Source organism: Haplochromis burtoni, unplaced genomic scaffold (assembly GCF_018398535.1).
Source record: "Haplochromis burtoni strain Fernald_Lab_line unplaced genomic scaffold, NCSU_Asbu1 Contig_334, whole genome shotgun sequence".
Taxonomy (NCBI): domain Eukaryota; kingdom Metazoa; phylum Chordata; class Actinopteri; order Cichliformes; family Cichlidae; genus Haplochromis; species Haplochromis burtoni.
The window spans coordinates 434,059-452,185 of NW_024582695.1; the positions used below are offsets into that span (position 1 = coordinate 434,059).

The 18,127-nt window shown below is 39.7% G+C and overlaps 1 protein-coding gene across 1 annotated transcript in view; it reads left to right on the forward strand.

Annotated features, from left to right (window-relative positions):
* The window catches only part of grin2aa (glutamate receptor, ionotropic, N-methyl D-aspartate 2A, a), a 171,751-nt gene that overhangs the window by 70,902 nt on the left and 82,722 nt on the right, over nucleotides 1-18,127 (forward strand). The gene's annotated exons all lie outside the window — the stretch shown is intronic.

An 18,127-nucleotide genomic window follows, 5' to 3' on the forward strand; every position in this document is an offset into this window, starting at 1 on the left:
TATGCCCAGGATGCTGTTTGAATGACTAAGATATTGCTGGTACATATTGTTACTTTACTTCACATTTTATGTAGCAATATATCCAATCAGTAGTGTTCACAGTGTTTTGTTCTTTCCTCTTTTATAATCTTTCCTCTTGTATAAACAGAATTACAGATTCGGAAAGGGGAGTACTTTTCTTGTATTTTTATATAGTATACAGTACATACTGATGGAGCATTATGAAAATATTTTGCACTTTACTTCATGTCTTCAGATTCCCATCCTTTAAGTAACACCAGCAGGGTGATTATGCAACAGATGTTATGAGTCATTGCATCCAGTCTGATAAGCTGACTTGTACATTTTAAAATAAAGAACCAGTTAAGAAGAGTTAATTTGAAAATAGAACAATATAAATAAGAAAGTTGACAGAAAATGGCTAAACAAAATTAAAGGAAAAGACATTTAACAAATAAAAAAATACAAAAGACATTGCACAAATTGCCAGATCACAGTATAAACAGAACTAAGCAATAAAAACATGAAGTTCTAAACTAAAATAATCAGAGCCCAAGAATCTGTGGTTCATACATTCAAAGCATTTCAAATAGTTAGTGTAGAGTAAAACCACAGGCATCAGACTAATAAAATACTTTTACAATCAATGCAAATTCTAGAAGATTTGTGTAAAGACTTTTTAACAGGCTTATTGTTTGATCTCTCACTAGTCTTGTATTCTTCAGTAGAACTGGCAGGACTGGGAATACATTGAGGGACAGAAACACGTGAGAGAGTCTAAATGTAGCGGGATCACTGTTGCACATTCTCCAGGATATTTTCTGTTAACCTTGAAAATCTACCTGTTGGAGTGAGAGTTTAAGAGGCTACAATCACAACAACTGTCACTTCAAGGCACTTTATGGTGTAAGGTAAAGACTCTTCAAAAATACGGAGAAATCCCCAACAATCAGGCGACCCCCTCGGAGCAAACACTTTTTTGATTGTGAGAAGGACAGAATCCCTTTTAACAGGAAGAAACCTCCAGCGTAACCAGGCTCAGGGAACTGAGGAAACTCTCTCCGTTCTCTTCTTATTGGCCTGTAATATGAGTTAAAATAATAACACTACTCTAATAAATATGAACAAATTGCGTAGTTAAGATATAGAAAAAAGCAGTTTTTGTTAATGAATGTGCAAAATCAAAGCTGTTTTCATTCTACGTGTTCTCATTTTTTGTATAACTCTAACCTTCTTTTTTACACTATCAATTCTTCCTTCAGCAATCTCCACGTTATCTGTCATACACACTTATACACACATACACACACAAAGCTGGCAGACAGAGGCTCTGTAGTTTTCTGCTGACTCTGCCATTATTACCATATCTCTACTGTTGAATAATTCACCACAGACATCGTGATCTGATCACTCTCTCTCTCTCTCTCTCTCTCTCTCTCTCTCTCTCTCTCTCTCTCTCTCTCTCTCTCTCACACACACACACACACACACACACACACGCACAGTGCATTATCATTCACTTGCATGTGTTCCACATGCCCACACATAGCCTTACTGTCTGACACAAACAGACATGCACACTCCCACAACAACAACAGGGGGACGATACATGTGCTTAAATACATGCACACATGAACGCTGAGCTACCCTCCTTTCCATTTCCCTTTGGAAAATGGGACAATGGGGAGTTTTCATTACCCGGCATACAATGCATGACAGTTTACTAGTTTCTCAGTACATCAATCGTCCCATCCCCACCCCGCCTCCTTCATTCCCTGTTTATCTTCATTGCGAGTTAATTACCCCATGGAGTCATTTCTATGCATGAAACTCTCGTGTATGTGAAATTCAGTTCAGAGACACAATTTGTAGATTGTTTCGTTTCCATGCATACTCCAATTTTGACTTGGTTTTTTTTTTGCATTAGTATTCATCATATCTCCACGCTAATTATCATATGCATCCAGAGTTTTGTTAGCGTAACTTAGCATAAAAAATAGCAAAATCAGCAAGTCATGTTGAAAACCAAACCAAAACAAAACAAAAAGAAATCAGCCAATCAGCACGTCTGAAGCTCACTGATTAACATTTTATACTGTGTCCTGTTTCTTTAATTCACAAAAAGAAGGCAAAATTTTAACTTAAATAGTAATAGCTGATGGTGTTGTGGAGAATTTCATCAGGCCCAGTAACTTTGTGAGGAGCTAAATACTTATTGGTGTACAGTTTACAAGTGACACTACTCCTTTGTGCTATGTCAATAACCATATGTAATACTGACAAACATCGACATCATATGTACTGCTGAGATGACACTTTTAGTGGGAAAAAATAATGTAGTTAGTTAACTTTTCAAATTATGTAACACAATTATAGTTACTGTAACCAAAACCAGCTCGTGTACTGCAATCTTTAAGGTAGAATTGCAAATGATATGCTTCTCTCTTTTGCACCATTCTCTGTAAACCCTACATGTTTGTGTGGGATAATCTCAGCAGATTAACAGTTTCTGAAATACTCAGGCCAGTCTGTCTGGGATGATGCCATGTTCAAAGTTACTTAAATCACCTTTCTTCCCCATTCTGATGCTCTTCTTGAATGCATCGAGTTGCTGCCATATGATTGGCTGACCACATATTTGCAGTTGAATATGTGCATCTAATTAGGGCACGTGTATGCATTCAATGTGAAGCAATAAAATCCCCTTTGAAAGAACTGGTATTGTAACTTAAACCTTCTTTTTAGTAACTTTTCTGACTCACTGAATTTCTCTGAGTTCCTCACGCTCTTCCTCACACCCTCCCACCTTAATGGTTGTTAAAACCACTGCAAGAACCTGAACAAGATCCAAATGAAATTGCCACAGCAGCAGCATAAGATATCTATCAAGGCTCACCAGCATCACAGGAGTAAAGAGAGCTTCTTATTAAATCACATTAGCTCCATCGATTTTTGCGCTTGCTCGCTTGACTTTTTGTCTCTTTCGCCAAATGAGCTTTTAACTCCTGCCTGGCCACAGCATTACTCAGTGTAATACTGTAAAGGGGCAGCAATGGTACACTACAGTAAAGCGGAAAAGTCCAAGTACCACCCGGGTGCTTCATTCATGTATTTTTGGAGTAATTCTGGCTCAAATACTTCCTCTTCGACTGTCTGTTAAAAACTGCAGTTATTAAAGTTGAAATGAATTTAATTATTTTAGCATAATTAACACCAGAGTCTTCACAACCCCAGAGGGGAGAACCAATCTAATAGCACTTTCTTAGTGGTGATACAGGCCTACACTGAAGCTGCCTCTAGGGGTCAGAGTGTCACTCACGGTGTGACAGTTGAGTGGATTATGGATGGTGCAATGTTCATATCAGGGTGAAATAAGGTTTTGAGGATTAAGTACAGTTTATATGCTGAGCAGGGTGGTTTAGAAGGGTGTGTTTATTCATTTGGTTTCCAACCTCGTATCCTCGTGTGTGTGTGAGACATCTTCTTTATATGTATGCTAACACATACCTTTGTCTGAACAGACTTTTACTATTTACTAGCGCTGCTCTATTATAGCAAAAATCATGTTCAGTGCCTTCATAAACCTATAACACACATACACATACAAACACACATTTACTGATATTCTTCATTTAATAGAAAGTAATCCCTTACAGATGCTATTAGCATCACTGTTTAATGAACCCTTATTAAAGAAATGCATAAAACACAAAGTGCCATTGCGCTAAAAATTGTTTAGCTATACTTATTTACAAAGTAATGTATATGTGAGTGTAAAGTGAGCAATTTAAACGTAACATAATCATTTTGCAGATGCAGTGTTGCCTTTCTTTTGAGCTTAGCTTCTACACGTAATATGTGTCCTTTGTAAGGATTTGAATGTATTAAAAGTAATTGTCAAAACCTACAAAGATGTTGATAATCCTTGACAGCTTATGTAGTCCAAATTGTTTAATGTGTCCAGGAGAATTTGGAGAACAGACATAGATATATATGCTACGATCATTAAACTGTAGTATGATTATCTTGTCCTATTATTTGCCCAAACCTAATATTTAGAGCCTCTGATGATTTTGCTGGTGGGTAATTGTGGCACGTCACATGGGACACAATGAGTAAAAGATCAGCGAATGACAGATGTACAAGTGTTGTTGTATTGTCAGGCCCATCATTGAGCAACCTGACTGAGCCATTCCCAGTGAAGCAGAAATCAGTGAGAGTGTAATCAATAGGTGTTTGCATTGACAAACCAGCCACGCTGTCAGTCCCGGCCTGATCCTCTGACGCATACTAGCATACAGTAAGGCGAGGCTGTTATCGCATGTCGGGAGTACGGTACTTGGGAAGAGATATAAGAAGTGGAGTAGTAGCAGAAAGTAAGAGAAAGAATGTAAAAAAAAAAAGAAAGAATGTATAATGAAAGATAAGCAGGATATTTTATGAAAAGTACCATGTTCTTCCACAATTTCTCTCAGTTTAATATTGTTCCAACTTTGGTGTAATCATCTGGAATCGAATGCTATCTAATCAGGTCAATAATATAGTTCACAACAATTAAAAACAGCAGTTGTTCTTTGTGCCTTAAAGGCATTTTACATGAGCCTTGTCTGTTTTAATTGTAAAGATCCCAAAGGACTTCTAGGGACTCAACTCTGCAACATGATGAGTGGATTTTATTGGTGGCTGTAAATCTTTTTGAGACCCTTCCAAAAGATATGTAGAAACCTTATCTTTCTAATGCATCAGTATTTGGAAAAATGCCTTCACCTTCACCAAAGCATGTGTTATACAAAGAAAGACAAAAAGCAGAGAGCAACTTGTGATAAATCTGCCATTTATTTCACACATGCATCGGGGCGGTGTTCATGCTTCATAATATTATGTTAGGGTCCGATGGTTTAAGTGTGGGCATTTGCACGGGAAGGCATGACATTCACATACCCGTGAATGAGTAAGTAGGCTGACAACCTATTTCACATGCATCAGTAGGTCCAGCCTATACCTTTACAGCACGTTGTGTCAAAGTGTGTTTGTGTGAGTGTGTGGATTGTTATATACAGAAAATATTTGCAAAGAAGTCATACTCACAGCAAAGATGTGCAACTGCTAAAATGTCTGCTTTGAGATTGTTAGCACCTTTATGCTTACACAGGGCATATAATCGAAGATACAACACAGTGGATCTAAGGTACACTTATTAGTACATAGCTCCGTGCATAGTCCCACACTTGCAATGAATTTCCCTCCCCACTCCCTGCTCTTCCTTTCACCTCCTTTCTACCATCTTCCCCACATCATTGGATCATCTCTGCACTCAAAAGCTGTCTCACCTCTTTTCCATCAAGCAGCTTCCCCTAGCATATCGTAACCTCCTTCCTTACACCCCCCACCACATGTCTTTCTTCCACTTCTCTTCACCTTATTTACCTGATGGCCATCTGTCTCGCCCTCTTGGGGGGCTACAAATTGGGGGAGAGTGGGAGGGATGACAGCAGGGAAACAAGAAGAAGTAACCAAGGAGAAGGAGGTTGGTATTAGTGAGAATCGCCATAAAAGAAGGGAAAATGTAGGTCTTAGCACATGTCTTCGTTATTATGTGCCTATCATACAACATGCCAGGGGAGTGAACCAGAATAATTGTGCTGATGGTTTGATTTTTTTCTTTCTTCCTGAAACATGTTAATGTCAATGCAAAAGTGGTTTAATATTTTGAATTTTACTTAGAGTTCCACTCACACATGACATATCATTTGACATGGTCCCCTGTGGCAAACATTATCCATCTTTATCACACGTAGGAAGAGAAATAAAATGAAAATTTGAAATCTTGTGGTCTCCCACTGTCCCTTATAAAGCTCTTATAAGGGCAGTGGTTCTTCTGGTTGAAAATAAAACTAACTTACACAGAAAACCAAGATATACATAAATGTACAGAAGCTACATGTTAGATTACTTTTTTCTTTAACATACTCGATTAGCTAAAATTCCATATTTGTTCACTTCTGGTTCTGCACAACTTTAGACACATTTTTCTACTATAATTCCCCTTCAAGATTCAGGTGTTAATTATGAATTATCAGTATGCACAGCCAAGTATTTATGCTCGATTTGGCATTTGTACACATACGGAGAGACTCAGGCTTCATGCTTTCCATATTCCTAATGTTTTTTGTTAGGCAATTATCTGCTTACATATGGCAGTGTATACATATGTGTGCATCTGTGTTATTGCTAATTAAGTCTAAAAAGAGCTATAGTGGGTGCGGTTCTAAAGATGAGAACACAATTAAGTAGGTCATCATCTTTCTCCTTCCACAAATACACACAAAGTACCTTTAATACTGTCGGATAAAGTAGATTTAGACTGCCTCAGCCTTCTCCTCCCACATCCTTCTTTGGGCGCTCCTCTTCTCAGTTTTGCAGATGAAGGATCAACTATAGTGAAGCCTCATCTCCTCTAGAACATTGTTATTGAAAAACCCCCTTTTCATGAGTGGCAGTGACAAAAAAGTAGGCAAAATGGTCTTGTGCTGGGAAGGTCGCCAGTTGGACACCATGGACTGACTGGGAAAATCTGCACAAGGAATGTTAGCGTCTGTCACTGTCCCCTTGCCTCTGTGATGACTGTTGAGTTTGTGCTGAAAGATCTGCCATATGCGAACGTGTGAAACTGTTTGGCAAGTGGAGGAAAATAGTCATTCATGCATAACCAAGAGCTGTCCTTTAACCTCCTAAGACCCGAACTCTTCCACGGCATGCATTTTTAATTTCTCTTTGATATTTGGCCTGATTGGGGCCCAATGAATGTAAAAACAAAGAATTACCAGAATTTTTTTTTTACCTTATTTTTGTTTTTATGAAAAATCAGAGCCACATATGAGGATATTCGTTTAAAATTTTGATAGAACAGTAGCAGTATAATGTCCTCGTAAGTGGATATCAGGCCCATGTAGAGCAAAATTGAGTATTTTGGTCTAAATAACCCAAAATGTGATGTCCACATATGTGGACGACAGGTCCTAGGAGGTTAAATGTTATAGTTGAGTTTTGAAGATATGACTGTTTTGTGTGCCAGATAGAAATAGATTGAAAAGGTTGTGTCATTGTACATGAACAAATGTCCAAGCTCTTGTGCATTGTGAAGGCTACTCAGTGAACAAGGTCGTAATGTTCTTACAAACTTGTCATAATCTTAAAATAATTTCTTACAATACCAACCCCTTCAAATGTCTGGAACAGTATAACATATGCAGTCATACCAGGAACTTTATTTATTAAGCTGATATTTGGCTCTGCTGAATGTGTTTATCTGAGAATTTGATGCTGCCACAAGGAATTTTAATAAGCTATGACATAAAATTATTATGTATTGGTATTTTAAAGGTCCAATAATTAAAATTCAGAACCACTGAATGTTAAAAAATTTAAATACAAGCACAAGTATCCCAAATCAAAACAAACCAGCCCATTGGTAGAGGGCATTACTGTAGACAAGGCCAGGTTTTCTCAGTGGTATAAAACCCTGGTCTTATGTAAAAGGTTGACTGTAAGATTGAATACAACTTTTTAGTACATAGTTTGATTCCTCTTTTCCTTAACTACTGCCTATATTCTTTTTGAAATATCGGTCCACGTTAACACAATAGCATCACATAGTTCCTGCACATTTGCTGGCAGCGCATCCATTATAGGAATCTCTAGTTTGACCACATCCCAAAGGTTGTCTGTTGGTATTCTGTTGGATTTATTCGGGACTGTGGAGGCCAGTTGAGGATGATTTGAGCTTTTTGACAGTGTGTTATCCTCCTGAAAGCATCCATCAGAAGATGTACATACCATGATCATAACGGGGTGGACATGGTCAGAACCAATACTCAGGTAGGCTGTGACGGTGCTCAATTGGCTCAGAATGTACCAAGAATACATCCCCACATCATTACACCATCACCAACACCCTGAACCATTGACACCAAGCAGAATGGTCTTCTGCCATGGTAGCCCCACTGCTTCAAGGTTTGCTATCTTGTGCATTCAAAGATGCTCTTTTGCATACCTCAGTTTTAACAAGTGGTTATTTGAGTTGCTGTTGTCTTCCTGAAGCAGTCTGGATATTCTCCTTTAATCCCTCACAAAACTGCAGTTTACTGGATATTTTCTCTTTTTCAGACCAAGAGGTGGTTGTGTGGGAAAATACCATTAGATCAACAGCTCCTGAAAAAGTCAGACCAGACCATTTAGCACCCACAACCATAAGAAGTTCAGAGTCACCTAAATCACATTTCTTCAACATTCTGATGCTCGGCTTGAACTTCAGCAGGTCATCTTCACCCTAACTCAATGCATAAATTACATTAAGTTGCTGCAATTGAACAATTAGACATTTGCATTAACGAGCAGCTGAACAGGTGTACTTAACAAAGTGGTGAGTGTGAAGCGGTAATCAGGCATCTAAGTAGTCCATCATTGTACAGGTACTATGATGAACTACAGCTGTGAACTACATGAGATTATAATAGAGTAAGATGTAAGGTGGCACAGATGTCTGCTGCTGTGGCACCACCCTATTTCTTCTCTCTTTACAGTTTGGGATTGTTTGGTTAAAGTGCTAAAGTAACACTCCCACTCATCCTGAAAAGAGAGTTGACTTCACCTCTGCCTTGCATCATAAGGTCAGGTACAATGGAGCAGCCTGCAGGTGGTGGAGATTCACAGCAGGACACTTCAGCAGGACAGATGCTAGACTTTCCACACAAACATACACTTACCAGCGTGCGGTCTGAATTTTTCCTGGACAATAATAAGATGATGCATACATTATGGATGGAATGATTCTGTGCATGTATGTGTGTGTTTGCGAGTGTGTTTACACATGCATACACATCAGTGTGTGCACATTTTTGCTGAAAGCAAAACAGCAAATGGTGAAAGTATGCTTTGTATGGAAGGATACAGCTGTGATAACCCATCACATTAAACTTTAAAAGTACTATTTTGGTTATAAGAAAGTTATTATAGATACAGGTGTACAATAATGGGTGTAGGCACCACTTTTGACCACTAGAGGCTCCCTATTACTCACATATAAACCACTGTTGGGGCCATTTCACTCTGGTGTGTGTTGCACACTGCTGAAGAGTAACGCAGTATAGGAAGCTCCTCTGAGCTTCTCAATGTTTAGCTTCACATTGACTCATGATGCAGAAGTTCAGCTGAACTGTACACAAATTGACTTTAAACCGGATATAAAAGGTGTGCAGACATATGATGAGGTAGGAGATGAAAAAAACCCTGATCTTTTCATCCATCTTTAAGAAAAAACTTCACAAGTAATCTTTTTTTTCAGAGATTAAAAAAGTTTTTCCAATATAATTCCTCACACCATGCTTTTTTAATATATTTTCTATAGATTACTGTGACATGAGTTTTTGTTAAAATATAAAATCCAACATTGACACTTATAGTGATGAAGTAAAAGTCCTAACTTCACCGTGGTTTCGACCTTATCGTGAGTTTTTCTGTGTTGCAAGGCCAGAAAGAAGTCACGTTGAGTTAAATCAGACTCCGAAAGAAATCAATGGCATTCATTCACTAATGATTGAAGTTCCCAATTATTGTAATGGCTATATAGAAAAAAACCCTCTCTCCTGCAAAAAGTTCACATTTGAGGTTTATATTACCTCCCTTAAGAGACTGGAATGGAATTAAAGGAAGAGCTCTGTTGTCTGCCAAACTTTTTCCCTAAGTACTCGAATGCAGCACGCACAGTAGCTCTCAGTGATCCTTCAGTCTTTGGAGTCAAATCATACGCAGCCCCTCTTTGATTCCTCGGGTTTAACTTAATCCATGTCTTTGAAACTTGGCTTTTTCATAGCGCGTTTGAAATTTTGTCAGTGAACAGAGATCTCAAGTGAATGTGGGGCGACCTTTACCCCACCTGTCTTGCTCTCAAGATGTGAATACTACCAGCGCTTACCTGAATCCACTCCCCTGAATTACAAGTTTCATTTTTGCCTTGCAGAACCATTAAACCCCTAGGTCACGGATGTTGTCACATTTTCCGTACACAAGCTCAGATGTGAAAGCCTCTTTTTAAAAAGTGTTTTCTTTTTTTAAGGTGTAGATATTTGCTGCCCGGGTGAAGAAGAATGGACTTGTAGAATTGAATGACCTTCCAGGCTCGTCTGTTGCTTTTGCCATGTTTATCTCTGTGCCTCTGGGTTAGATCTGGGCAAGGAGAGGGGTGTGCTGTTATACATTTCTGTGCCCGTATTGTGCATCCATTCCTAACTCTTCTAATTTTCTGTGCTTTTTAAACCTTTATTTATTTTTTTATTTTAATTTTATATACTTTACCAGACAGCAGTTATTTCCACCAGTTTCAATCAGGACCTACTTATACTTTAAAAAAATGAAAGAAAAACACTCTTTACAATTTGTTTTCAATCAATCAGGCAAACTTCAGTCAGTCCTGCAATCAATATTAATCAAGCATCCACTTAATGAATCCTGAACAGCTCGTTTTGTAGAGTGAAGTGAGTGGATTCAACACTGAGCATGCTTTAGTAACAGCATCATCCTCTCGGTGTAGTCTGCCACTTCAGGGAACACCCAGGATCTGTAGCTCTGCAGTGGCTAAGGCAGTCTCAAATCAGCTGTCATCTGTTGTAGCGCGCATGTTTATAGTTGCGTTCGACTTACTGTATGTGTTTTAAGAGGAAATTATGCGACCTGGCAGTTTGCGCTTTTATCGGAGCATTCAGAAGCTTGTTTGTCTGTGCTTGTGTTTGATGCACGCTCTGCCTTTCAGTGCTGTACATGTTTGATGCTTGTGCGGGTGTGTTTTATACATGTCTGCAGTGTGTGTGTGTGTGTGTGTGTGTGTGTGTGTGTGAGAGAGAGAGAGAGAAGGACTGGGTGCGACTGCGTTTGTTGCGCTGCTCTCTGCCGCTGTGCTCAGAATGCTGATGTGTCACGCTGCAGCACTGCCCCACTTATCCAGCTAACCTCTCTTCCCTCCCTCCCTCTCTCTTTCCCTTCCTTCTTCTTCTTCCTCTTCTTCTCGTGCCTCCTTTCCTGGGTTCCTTTCTTGTTTGCCCTGTTTTCCCACAGCTTTTTTTCTTTTAAGTCTTTTCATCTCTTCTTAAATTTTTCCTTCACACCTCTCTTTTGCCTTTATTCTGCTGTCCATTCTCTGTGGCCGTGTGATGAAATCACCTTTTTCTCGCCTGTCGTCTACCTTGTCACTGTTTTTGAAAGCTTTTTCACAGTCTGTGCTGCCAGTGCCTGCGTGAGTTGAGAGTTCACCTCAGATATATTGGTTTACACTGTCTGTTTACAGATGTTTATAATTCAGCAATAAAAGCACGCCGGCCTGCGACCAGCCACCCAACCCATCATCTCTCTCTGTCTGTCTCTCTCTCTCTCACACACACACACATACAAAATCGCTCTGTTCTTATCAACCAATCACATCGACCCCATCCACTCGCATCAGCTAGCTCGGAGAAGAGCTACAGCCTGTGACAGCCGCAGCCCCCGGCAACCCACATATGTCCATGCCAGAAAGCGAAGGCTAGCGCTGCAAAGCTGTCTCTGTGTTGGCAGCATCTGTCCCTCTGCTGAGCAGAGCCGGGTCCCTGATAATGAAATCTGACCACATTATTTGGTGATGTAAACACCGAAAATAACGCACTAATGAAGATTTTTGCCCTATGATAGCTGTGCTGAAGTATTGTCAGTGAACATCTGGCTGTGGTCACACGGAGCCATGGGTATGTGGTGATGATTTTATTAGATGGGATAATGAGCCCTGATTGAACAGAAGATAAGGTGTTCTGGGCAGAATTGTCAGGAATATGACATTTTGACTGGTGAGGGTATAAAAGGATCAGAGATGAATAAGACTGTAACATGGAGAACCATGCATAACATGCACGCAGCGAAGATCAAGATCAGAGACTACTTTAGTAGGTATTTCACACAAGGTTGCTAGAACTCAGCTTTTCAAGAGGATTTCCATAGATCAGCACAATCTTGAACCAAAGAGAGTTCCATTTGATCTATTTTTCTTTTTTTTTGTCAAACAGGTGGATGAACTAAAATTTGTGGCATCTGTGTGGAAAACCAAAACCCAAAGTACTGATTCTAATACTACTTATTTCACTGCTCAGTGAATTTGATTAAATAAGAACTTCTTTAAGACGCACTCCAATGCATTTCCATTTCATAATAAGTATACTGTGCTGGAGCCGTGCAACACTTGGGATTCACTGTGTTCATGACTGCTCAGATGGCAGAGACAGCACCGGGAGCTCTTCAGTATTCAGCATATACCTGGTAAAGTGATAGATGGGTCGGGTTAGCAGCCTTCTACGGACTCCCCAGGAAGATAAGATCAATGACCCTCTATCAAGCCTCTGCCTGCTTGTTTTCTTACTTTAAGGACAAACACATCTAGAATGTGTAGCAGACAAATTATAAAAAATAACAAGTAACGATGCACTCATTTATTAATTTGTTTTCTAGTAAATACTCAGGGCTCGTAGCCTCAGCACCCTTCTCCTATCCCCTAAACCCTGTTTTCCAGCTCCTCTTAGCTCACCTGAAGGTGCTTCCAGATTACAAGGGACACATAATCCCCTCAGTCTGCCCCGGGGTCTCCTTCCAGTTGTATGTGCCTGTAATACCTTCACAGGGAAGTGTCTCGATCAGATTCTGCCCCTACTCTATTTCATGGTGCTCACACAGAGATTCACCACTGTCGCCGCAGTAGAATTACCTTTTCTTCACATCGCCTCATCATCCACCCGAGGGACCTCGGCGGGGAAGGCGGCATGCGGTCCAGACAATAATTTTTCCAACCGTTCCTTTTAGCTCATATGTGTCTGATGGGCTTCTGTGCGTGTGGGATGCATCAACCTTGTCACTTGCGGGAAAAAAGAAGGAGCCCTCTGAGTATTGAGTCTTTATTGGATTATTAATTCAATCAGTTTACACCTATGGGACTTACTCAAGCAGGCTTTTTTTCTCTTTTGCATATTAAGCAGTGTATGTGTGGTTGTTTCTGCATTTGTGTACACGAGATGCTTATCACAAAACAAAAGGAAATTGTCCAGCAGTTGAGACAGCGTCATAGCAACACACCGCCAACAGTGACAGTCGCCTGCATCCCGCAAGCCAGCATTACTGAGGATCACAGCCGCCTGCGAGCGTACATGTGCTGCATGTGTGTCAAAGTCGTACTTGAACATGGGGTGAATGGAGGAACACCTCAGTTGAAGCCGTAAAAAGAAAAGAACCTTTGCACACGCGCACACACACAGAGGCAGGTTTTTATCCTGGTGGCAAAAGCAGCATGACGGTGTTCGGTATCGACCAGAGAAGGATGTGTAATCCACTCCACGGGTGTTTGTTTAGACGGTTCCAGAGTGTGTTGTATTTTGCTGTGTGTCTTGTGGTTACTTTCAGAGTGAGCGTGGCGTGTAAAGTAATTATTCAGACAATAAAGCCTGCCTCTTTTGTTTCTCACACACAGCAGAGGCTATGTGTGTGTGTGTGCTTGTCTTCGGCAGCGCACTTTTCACTCTGACTGATATTCGCGCGCTAATGATGGGTGCGTGCTAATGTAAATATTGATATTACAATACCTGCATCTTTTTGTGAACTATTGATTTTGAGGAGCGAGAAAAAAAACAAAAACAAAAAAAAAAAACGAAAACCCCCCCAACCCCCCGTCCCTTTTTTCTCTCAGATTTTTGCATTTTCATGTCAAGCATAAGCTTAGCTGCTTTACATGCCCGCCGTATCCCACCTAACATACCTAACAATGACGCACTATCTTCTGGGAAAATGGAGACCTTTGAGGTAAAAGTAATGGGCTGATGTGAAAGTTCTGCACCTATTAAGGTGTCAAAATGAGACATGATTTAATTAAATTCTCCCGTGAGGACAGTTTTACTCATAGTTTTACAGCCTGTTGACTTTTTTTTATGGGGATATTTTAAAGCAGTCTGTCTCGAAAAATTACAAAATGAATTAGTAAATTTGATTGAACAAAGTCCTCATTAATGTCATTAATAAAACATTTAGATTCTCTGGAGTTAACACAACAGTTTTTTTTGTTTTGTAGTTTCACTGTTTGGATCACTTGGGATAAATACAGTATACCTATGACCTATTTCCAGCTCCATATTTTAGTTCTTCTACTAAAGTAAATGTATGTGTTTTGCAATTCAGACTTGTCATTTTTCATCTTACACTGAGTCTAGCCTTTCAATTTATTTACTGACTGAACCAAGTAGTTTTAGCCCCTTTGCAAACTGAAGGGTTGAAGAACAGGAAAAAAAATTCAAAATACTGCTCTCATGTGCACAAATATTTTATTTCATTTGAAAAAGATGTTTAATCGAATCATGCTTACATCGCCTTCAGAAAGGTATTTTTCAGGAAACATTTCTCTGAGATCTGACATCAAATTCTGACCCAATATCACCACAGAAATTAGCATTCTTCTATATTTTTTGGTGAGCCGGTATGAATTGTAACCTCCATGTATATATGTTTGCTTAAACATGAAAGCATGAGGAAATTATGGGCATCTCTTTGGCTTGGCTGCGGATGCACTTGAGAGATAGATGACTGAGGCTGATAGAGAAGCAGGTGGAGACAGAATAAGAAACCTTAAGTACAAAAGTGCTTGGCGAGATAGGAAAGAAAGGAATGAATCAAAGCAGATTGTTGGTATTGGGAGATTACTGTCTTCATAGAGCCCCTTTTGAGTGCCTGCAGTGAGAAAAAGAAAAGAAAGTGTGATGGGACAAAGAGAAGGGAAGGGACTCTAACAACGGAAAATTAGATTGAAATCTGTAAAGGGAGAAAAGGGGAATGAAACAAAGGGAGAAAAAGAACATTAGGAGAAGCAAAGAAAAAAGGCAATAGGGGAGAGCAGCATGATAGCAAACAGAGAAAAAGGAGGATTTTTCTGCAGCTGTGTTCAGCAGTGCCAACTAGAATGAACTGCCTACGGGCACCCTGACCTCGGTGATGAGGCACACACAAAGATTTAACCTATGGCACACACATATGCACAAATTTCACACACATACAGAAATCTGCATTATCACATCTCTCCCTCTCCGTTAAGTGGTTTCTGGGTCTGACGCTCATCTTTTTTCCCCCTTTTTCTCCCACACCTCATTCTTTCCCTCCATATACCATCTTCATCTTTTACATTGCTCAGGGCGGACGAAGCGGGGCATCAAGATTCGGTAACACTAACCTTTACGTCCGCCATGTGCATATTGATGGCCTCCTCTTCCTCCTCGCATCCTTACGCTCTCCCTATTCTCGTCCTCGTGCTCCAGGCTCCCCGAGCCCAATTAGCCTGTTGCAGCTAATGAACGGATGATAGTGTTTGTGTGTGTGTGTGTATGTGTGTAACAAGCATGAAATAAGATTTGGCCATTCATCCGATCAGTCCCAGTTGTGCCTTTGCCTCAAAAAACAGGGGATATAGATACACAAAGCTTTAACACTGAGGAAGAGATGGATAGACAGGCTGCTGAATGGGTTCTGCCGTGACAAGTATGGAGAGCACTTCATATAAATATTAAAAGTAAAAAGTAAGCATTGCATTTAGCCACAGTTGATGTACATAATAAAAAAACAACAACTTTTAATTCTTACAACTTTAAATCTAATTTAAGATACTAACCTGAAATTAATGTACTACTCCTCTTTTAAATGTGAAGGTGATTTCTTATTGCAAGTGATGTCTTGAGGCTTCTTTGTAGGATTGTTGTTATTCAGACATGGTGGAGGGTATTTGAGCATGAACAACCTGTTTAAGGTTATTCCAAAGCATCTGAATCTGATTTAATTTCATACTTTGATAAGACCAAGATAACTTTTGGAGTTAGCCTTTGAAATTACAGCAAGTTGTACATGAATAAAATGAAATGCTGTCTTAGTTTTATGCCAGATGTAACTGGCATACTCATACCTTCCAGAAAGTTCAGCTTTTGTCTTGTCAGTCCAAAGAATATTTTCCCAGAATCCTTGGGGATCATCGGGATGTTTTTTGGCGGTTGTGAGATGACCCTTTGGGGTTTTTTGGTCAACGGTGGCTTCCTCCTTGAAGCTCTTCCACGGATGCCATTTTTGCCCAATCTCTTTTTATTGAATCATAAAAAACTGAGACAATTGAGACCTGCTGTTCTTTAAATGCTGTTCTGGGTTCTTTTGTGACTTCCTGGATGAGTCGTTGATGCGCTCTTAGAGGAATTTTGGTAGGCCGGCCACTCCTGGGAAAGTTCACCCCTGTTTTCTCCATTTGTGGATAATGGCTCTCACCATGGTTCACTGGATTCTCAAAGCATTAAAAATGGCTTTGTAAGCCTTCCCAGACTGATAATCAGTTTTTTTCTCAGCTATTACTTTAGATTGTATCATAATGTGTTGCATTTTGACGTCTTTAAGCCTACTTCACTTAGTCAGACGTTTCTATTTAAGTGATTTCTTGTTCCAACAGTTCTGGCAGTAATCAAGCCTGAGTGCACGAGATGAAATTGCACTCAGATTTCCAAAAAATGTGGTTAATCACAGTTAATTCATGTTAGTGGGATTTTTTTTCCGCCTTAATAAAAGAAGTCATCACTTCACAAAAGCATATTGTATGGTTTTCCAGCATAACCTGTTTGACTATTCCAAAGATTCAAGTGTGACAAAAATGCAAAAAACTAGGAAATCGGGAAGGGAGCAAGTACTATTTCACAGAAATGTAATTTTAATGAAAGTATAAATATAAAATATACCAACACTTCTATAAGAAGATGTATAAAACATGGTACTGCTCTGTACTTCTTGTAGTTGCACGGAAGTGTTATTGGTGTCAGAAAGGAAGGTTGTTGTGCAACTATTACCCTTAACATAGAGACACACATGGAGGGACTGCAGGGTCATTGGCCTTCTCTTGGCTGGAATGGCAAAGCGATGGGATGGGAACTAGAGATAAGGATGCAGAAAAGGCGAGTGAAGAAGGAATGGAAGGACAGGATGTGCTCCACTGTGTTCAATATGACTCAAACATGAATCTGGTCCTTTCTGGCTCAGCTCTGTGCGAGTGGATGTGAAACTTGTCTCCCCTGATGATTTTATCGCACAGCAACTGAAGTTCAGCATAACAAATTCTTCTTTTGCAAAGTCACTGCAAATTTTCCTTTGAATTTCTAAAACTATTTAAAGGCATCTGTAACTTGATTTTGCGAAAAAAGAAAAATGTAGCCAGAGGATACATATAATATACAAGACACCAAAAAGTGGCATGACCATATAAAGATATTGGACTTCAAAATTGCATTCAGGTTATGGTGAATTTTGGAAAGAAAGTGGCTCTCTCTTCTTGAGGCCACTATAACTCTGTCATCATAAATCAGGGCAGACAGCATTTCTGCAGTTTCCTCTTCAGTTCTGGAAAAGTAGGTAAGTGAGTAAAGTTTATTTATATAGACAAGGAACAGTCACCAAAGGTTTTGAAGAATGAGCACACCTGAAACAAGTTAGACAACACAAACACGTCTGAATAAGAGTCAAGTGTGAGAAGAAAGAAACAGTACAGCGGTCTACAAACTTTGAGGGGATACAAAAAATTACTTTTATTTTCATTGTATGGAAAGTCCAAAGCATGAAGGTGCAAACAGCGTGCAAACTGCATCAAGGAATCAAAAACTGCATTGTACTGCTAACACGACATCACCTCTTTGAAAGCATCTGCACATACAGCATGCTAACACAAAGCTAGCCAAGATCCCAGAGTGATGATGCAGCTCAGTGTGCAACCCAATCTCAAGACAAAGCGTGCAATAGACATGCCGGTCCACTGTGTCCTTTTCACACTTTGGAGAGGCAAAGCGTAAAATGGATACACATGCAGAAGTTGCAGTACCAGCAGGGTGAGATCACATATTTAAAGCCAAGAAGTCGCTAGCGAGCAAGGAAGGTATGAAGTACATTCGAAGGTCTTTTGATGCCGAAAATGATTAAGCTAGGTGGCTAATATGTATTTAATGTGAAAGTCTGTTCAACAGCTTTCCTATGATTATTTTCATGGCTTCAAATAAAATATCTCCCT